Genomic DNA, 7,681 nt, shown 5'->3' with positions numbered 1-7,681 from the left:
ATGTGTCATGTGGAGCAGCCATAGTTCATAGACTAAAAGTGAGTTTCTGACGTTTGGAGTATTACTTATCTCTCTTATGTATTATATTAGTCTCTATGTTGTATTCGGAGATTAGTTGTATTAGTGTATTCATTTTACTTTATATTGAAATCTTGTTATGTAGAAGCTCTTGAACTGATACCTTCAATTTTTGAGACTATATTATATGTTTGATCTCTTACTTCATCTTTTCCACATTCTTGCCTTTATCTAGTTGGGTAGTTTGTTACTAGTCATTTCAGACTACGGGTTTGGTTTGCCTACTAGTGGGTATAGTAGGCACCATCATGATTCAAGAAATTAGGTCGTGACATAGAATGAATCACAAACCAGACCAAACCAAACCAATCCCTTTGTGTGTGAGATAACTCAGCTATGTGTGTGGTAACAAGGTAGGTGCTTTACCACGTATGGTAGCCATGGTGTTGTGCGCATAAAAGGACCACCGAGTGTACCAAAAACTAGGCACTAGCGGAAATTTAAGTCTGCAATTACTCCCAATTAGCCCTTTACATTCTTTAGGGTCTCCATAAAAATATCTCGATAATGTTACTATGCTAATTTCTATATTTCATACTAAGTGGAGCCATTAAATTTACCTAAAGAGGTTGATATCAACATGTTTTACTCAAGGAACACCTTTAGGAAAAAATATCTAGTTTTCGCTCAAATACTTGAAACACAAACTTACCATAGAGTCCTGGAACCCAAAGAAAGAGCTCTACTAATTCAAAATTGACATTTCAGACAGAATCGAACTGGCAAAATCATTATGGCAAAATATTAACCGAGGTTAAAATTTTCACTTTAAAGATTACTCAAAATTCAAACTCATATAAATCATTCCTTAATACTTCGAGGATCGAACCCACGACTCATAAAGATATAAAACAACAATGAAAAAAGGCAAAATAATCAAAATATAGAAAACACTAAAAATCATTATGAGGGTTGTTTCATTTATGAAAGCTTGCCTTTTATACTTTACTTTTGTTGTTTTCAATACTTGTACATGATAGACTAATTTTCAGTTTGGGTGAAGGGTTAGACTAATTTTCATTTTTGGTAAAAGGTTTACTTATTTACTAGTGAATTAGTGTAGGTGTCATCATGACTATGAGATTTTGGTTCGTGACAAGTGGCTTCCCCTTAGGTCACCTTGCATGTGTGAGAGTTAGAAAGTAGGTTAAAAGGAATATTTGTGTGACCTTTTATATTATTGTTTAAAATCAATTATTATGATTAATTAAAAGGTTAAATTTTAGCTTTTTGCTTTTTCATTTTTTATTCATTATTTTTCTCTGAATATCTACATCCTTTGCTTAGAATAATAAACTAATTAAAATTCATAATTTTTAAATTATAGAAATAGAATAATAATATTAATATTAAAAGTAATAATAATAATAATAATAATAATAATTAAGAAAACTTTTAAAAATCGTGATTGTTTTTTTTCATAACCAGTAACTCTGATAAAAATATCTCTAAAATAAAACTAATACTAAGAGAACTAAAAACAAGAAATCAACAGTTTACACTAAATTATAACACAATTTTTCTTATTTATTTTTTCTTCTTGACTTAACTATATTTATTGATATTTTTTTTACTTCTACTACAAATTGTAGCTAAAACTTATATTTCTAAAAAATAAAAGTAAAATAGAAAATTAGAATCACAAACATTAAACCAAATTGCATATTAGAACAAAATACACATAATATTGACTAACACAATCCAAAAGTTTGAAATGTAAATTATACTTAAAAATGTCGTTTAACTGGAAGAAAAAGGAAAAAATAATAAATTAAGAATATATATATAAAATGCTACAATTTTTTTGACTTACTTTTTTGCTTACATATGGTCCAACTTCCTTTGGAAAAAATATTTTAATTTCTTCTCGAGTTATGTAAAGAGGTCTCTCAAGTGTGGAAATATATGCTAGAGAATAGGGACATTATTGATATTCACTTGTGGTGTGAACTGAGTGGTGGTGCCTCTTCTATTAGGTAATACAATTGGTTGAATCTTGGACCTTTGTATACACACTTGTCATAATATCATACTTGAAATCCAATGAAAGATATATGACATTTTCTTTTCAGAGGAGGGTTGGAATTTTGACGATCTTCAAAAGAATGTGCTAGAGTATGTTGTGGGACATATTAGGCTTAATTTGAATTATGTGAAATAAGTTAATCAAGGAGATAACCCTTGGTGGATAAATACTAGTTCAGAGAATTTCACTGTTAAGAATGCTTGGGATTTGTTGAGTAAAAAAGAGTAGTAATTATAATATGATGCTTTTGTGGGTGAAGGGTTTAACTTTTAAGTTCTCTTACTTAGCTTAGAGAATCTGACAAGGTAAAGTCCACGTTTCTAATGTAATGATACTTGAAATCCTCATATTTCTCAGTTTCCTAAAGTAGAAAAATTGAACATCTTTTTAGAAGAGAGATGTAGTAGTTGGAATTTGGCATCGGTATGCCAAAAAAATAGCTATTCATAGAATAATACTAAATTTGAAGTATACTATGAGTAAATAGTGGAAATAGATGGTAATTCTAGAATGATGGCAGTGTTTGAGGTGGTGCCTATGGTTATTTTGTGTTTCCTATAGAAAAGAAGAAATAACATTCAGCATGGTGGTTCATATTATTTAGAGTAGAATACTTAGGAAATCGTGCCACTATCTTAAAGATGATAAAGATCAGGTTCAAGATGATTTTTGAAATCAATATATGCGCTCATATTATATAAAAGTTCTAGAAGACTATTGTGATAATAATAGCTTCAGAATTGTAAGATGGTTTTATCCTTTTATTAATTGGTTGAAATGCAATAAATTTGGAGCATCTATGGTATTCTTAGACCTAACTTCGTAGATTTTTCGCATAAGGTTCATCTAGGTAATTTGGTTATTGCTAAAGACTTTGAATCATAAGATTTTACAAATCTGGTTGCTAAAACCAGCGCCATAAGAGAAGGACTATTGTTTTGTAATGATAAAAGGCTTGATTATGTCATTATAGAAAAAAATCTATGGAAATAGTTCAAATTGTACAATGTAGATGGGATATTACTTGGATTTTGGCATGGAGGTTAACATTATTAAGAAATTGAGAAGTTCTATATCAATAAGAAGACAAAATTCCCTTAGGAAGGTAATACGCTTGTTGATTATTTTGCTAATCTGATTTTTTATTTTGCAGGTGATTTTCAGTTCAATCATTTTCAAGACATTCTATGGCATATAAATAGTAAACATGGAAAGATATGCACACCATAGATTTGATGAGCCGTTTTTGATAGTTAACGAATAGAAGATTTTTCAGGCTATTCTACATAAAAAAGATATGATAGGCTGAAAATATTGTACTTTTACTTCATCTCCTATAGTACCACATCAGGACTTCGGAGTGAAAAGCAGGTGCTCATATTTGACCTTAGAATAGATTTTTTCATATTCTGCAGAAATTTCAGATTATTAGATGGGTATATAACTATCAACATTGTCCAAAATCTAGAGCTCCTATAGTTGTATCAACCTCACAAGGTTCAACCCATTGATATCCGAGTAAGGGATAGAATTATGAAAATCGTGATGGACTACACAAATTGTGGAGTGTAAGGACCATTTTAGATAATCAGGATACCAGATCGGTAGCAGGTATATCAAAGAGGATATAAGAGTACAAAACAATTAGTTAGAAGAAGCAGAGCTACATAAAATAAACATCATACCAGTCTCTAATCTATCTTGAATCAAATATAGATTCAACCGCAAAGATATGGTCAGAAGAAGAAAAGTTCAGCTTATTTAAGTTTCATAGAAGAGTCAGTAGTCCTTCACCTCAAGGATATCCCAACTTGAAAGAAAAAAGAAGAAGAGAAAATTTAGAGTTCAGCTTTATAGTTGATTTTTAGATTCAATCTTGTCAAGATAAGATTTGTGGTTATAACAATGAACAAGAGATGTTTCTAGATTATCTATTCAATTTTCACTTTTGTCACAACCCAAATCAGGGTCTAGTTGTGACAGGCATCTCAAGCTCACCATGGACTGAGACTACCCCCTTAACGTAACTTTAAGAGCATAATAATAATAATAAAGATAAAGAAGAAGCCAATCAAACAGTAATAAGAAGATGAATAGGAAACTCAAAGAAGACTAAAATTCAAAACAATAACTAACCCACACTTATCCATAATAGCCTATAAAACTAGGATAACAACAAAGTGGGGACATGCCCCCGACAATGAAAAAAATGAATCCAAAAGTACTAAGTCAACATAGAAAGAATACTGAAAGAATAATTAAATGATAAGCCTCGAAGGATAGAGGCTCACCACTTCCTAACAACTAAACAATCATGCTCAACCACCTAATGCTGCACAGGAGAAACCGAAAAGTCTCTGGACCCACATCATGAAATAATGTTGCATCCTAGGAAGGTAAGTGAAATAAGCACTAGTATGCAACTCAGGGAAAGTGATAACATAATGTCGTTCCCAAACTCACTAAAAAACCATATGCACACATTCATATATATAGGATGTCGGGATAGGGTAAGGGTCATGAAGATGAAAGTTTAAACCATAAACCTGGACTGTGTAGCTCAATTTGTCATAAAGGCGCCCATTAGTTATATGGGTTCAACTCTCCTTACTGAAAGGCCCCATTGCATGTTAGCCGCATGAACTGAGAAAAAACTAAAGCCACCATGGGTAATATCCATCCCAATAAATATATATCAAGTGTGAAACAAGCATACGATCGTATAGAACCTAACGCCGACAAATGTGGCTTCCAATATTTGTCCTTTTGGTACTTACACCTTCACGGTGAGCTACATAACCCCTTATACACAAAAACTAAAATCAATTTGCATATAATTCCAGTTATTAACCTAGAAGTCAGTCACTAAGTCATTTACTACTTGGTATCATTATACTAATATGCTTGCAAGCTCAATTAAACATGCCAAACCGATCCACATTACCACATTGGCTGCCAAGTTCATTTAATAACAAAACCATGGCTATCAAGGCCATAAAAATCCATTTTTGTAACAATTAATGCAATGCATTGAGTTCAAAAACAAGTTAAACTATGCAATTTGTCCATATCAAAAAAAGATTATAAAGTGGGTAGAGGTTAATGCCAATTCCAACTCCAACTACATCCAATTTTGGGAAACCCATGTCCCTTATTCTAATCATTTAAAAAATGCATCAATTTAGTCCTAAAAATATCATTTTAAAGCATTAATAATTACTTTAAACATGGGACAAGTAATCCAATAAGTAACAACCAAAACCCCATAACCTAATTTTAAAACCCAAAATTAAATAACATGAAAATTTATTCAATTAAAGCCTCAAATGTAGAATTTAAGTTTAGGGAAGAGAACTATACCTAAAACACAAAAGAAATAGAAGTCAATTTGATGTTTGGATCCCGGATGGTGAATTCTCTATGAAACCATTGAATGTTTTTGGTATTTAGATTTAAATGGGAATGAATGATTTTGATCTTTGAAAGCTAAAGAAAAGAGGCTTATTTTATGTTTAATAATCATACAAGGGGTAAAAAGTCAAAAATACCCACCCCAAGTGAAAAAAATAAGACAGGACAAAATTATAATACTGGCGTGGCACGCCAATTTTATAGAGGTTAGCTTCTTTGCCATGCCGATATCACAGAGGTTAACCTCTTTGACATGGCCTTATTGTGGACCCTTATGCCTTGGGGTTCCAAAATGATCCCAAACCTCTTCCAAAAAATCCAAAATTTTTCCTAGAAACCCTGATAACATCCCTAAACACAATTCATGTCAAAAATTGATATTACACATGCAGGAGGGTCAAAAATAAAATAATTGAAATTATCAGGGATCTTACATTATCCCATCTAGGATTGTTCATCCCCAAATGATGAGTTAGGACAATTTTAGCACGATAATCGCAAGAATACAACAGAATCAAATGATAAACTCAAAAAGTAACAAAAAGAAAATAAAATTTATACCTTAAGCACTTTTCTCCAACACAGGGAACAAAAATGGATACTTGGCCTTCATATCTTCCTCCGTTTCCTATATAATTTCTTCTACATTTTGGTTTCTCCAAAGTACCTTCACCAAAGCTATACCTTTGTGCTCTATCTATGAAGTAGCCAATCCAATATCTCAATCGAGACTTCCTCATTAGACAAGAAATATGTAACACCAATATCCTCAATAGGAACTATCAAGGAATGATTACCCACACACTTTTTGAGCATGGATTCAGTTAGCCTTCTAAGTCTATGTTTGAATAATGACAAACTTAAAAGTGTATCTTTGCAGGATATTCAATACTTATAATATTAGAAGGATAAAGAAAACCGACACCAGGAATAGAAGGACATCAGGAATGGAAGGACATCAATTCTCTATCCATGGAATCCAAGTAAATTAATAACAAGCCCTAGGAATAGAAGGACATTAGGAATTAAAAGACATCATATCACGATCCATGTCATCCAAGTAAATCAATCATAATGAGAACAAATGGAATGAGAATATCCACCCTAATAGTCAAGAAAAATTGGATCAATCATGTTCAAGTAAAATAAGAAAAAGGTCACAAACACATTTTGAAAAGCATCAATCTCTCCAAAGACCAAAAGGAACAATGTATCATAGACATATCTGATGTGGATATAAGTTACATCCTTATATGGACATATTTGATATGGACATATCATACTGCTACATTCCTCAATCAAATAATCAATTTAAATTCTTGATTGAGAAGAAAGCTCTTGTGTTTCCTTATGAAGAGTAGCAGCTAAAGACTATAAAAGAGGAAGACTAAAGATGGACACGGGTTACGTAATTCAAAGAAGAAAATCAAAGTGTCTTAATATAAGTCTCACAAGGCTTTGTAACTTTTTGTTTACAATTGCTATATAAAGAGTACGATCGAGTCAACTTTATAACATCAATTGAAGTTGTGTCACAAGATCTGAAGAACAAAGTAAGTCTTTAGAAGTTTTTTCTCACTATTGTACACGAGCCCAACATTCAACAATCTAAGAAAACTTTAAAACCCAAGGGAACTATAAGTAGTAACCATATTGATGTTTCAAACAAGGATAAATCTTGGTGTTTTTACTTTATGTTTGATTACTTATGTGCTGATCTACGGGTAAGTCAACAGTGAAGAGTCAGCAGTTGACTCACAAAAAAATTTCAATTTATCCCCATCCCTCTAGAATTTTAATTGGTATTAGAGAAGGTTTCACCAATAGTGTTGCTTAACCACAAATAAGTAAAGATCAAATGGCAAATTATCAAATCCTCGGTGCTCTTCTCCAGGAAGTCCACTCCTCCACAAGACCACCATACTTGAATAGACAACATTACTCCTATTGGAAAAATAGATTCAAAATCTTTGTCCAATCAAATGACTTCCAAGCATAGGTTTTCATCAAGAATGGTCAAAACCCTATTATAAGAATTAAAGAGAAGTCAAAGGACAAAGGCAAAGAATCTAGCAGCACTAACAGAGAAGACCTTGAAAGCTTCAAGATCCTAAAATAGATACAAGAGGTAAATCAAACTAATGCACGCGCTATAAGTTTGCTTCT

This window comes from Capsicum annuum, chromosome 3 (genome assembly GCF_002878395.1).
Source record: "Capsicum annuum cultivar UCD-10X-F1 chromosome 3, UCD10Xv1.1, whole genome shotgun sequence".
NCBI classification, from domain to species: Eukaryota; Viridiplantae; Streptophyta; class Magnoliopsida; order Solanales; family Solanaceae; genus Capsicum; species Capsicum annuum.
Note: the sequence above shows the minus strand (reverse complement) of the source record.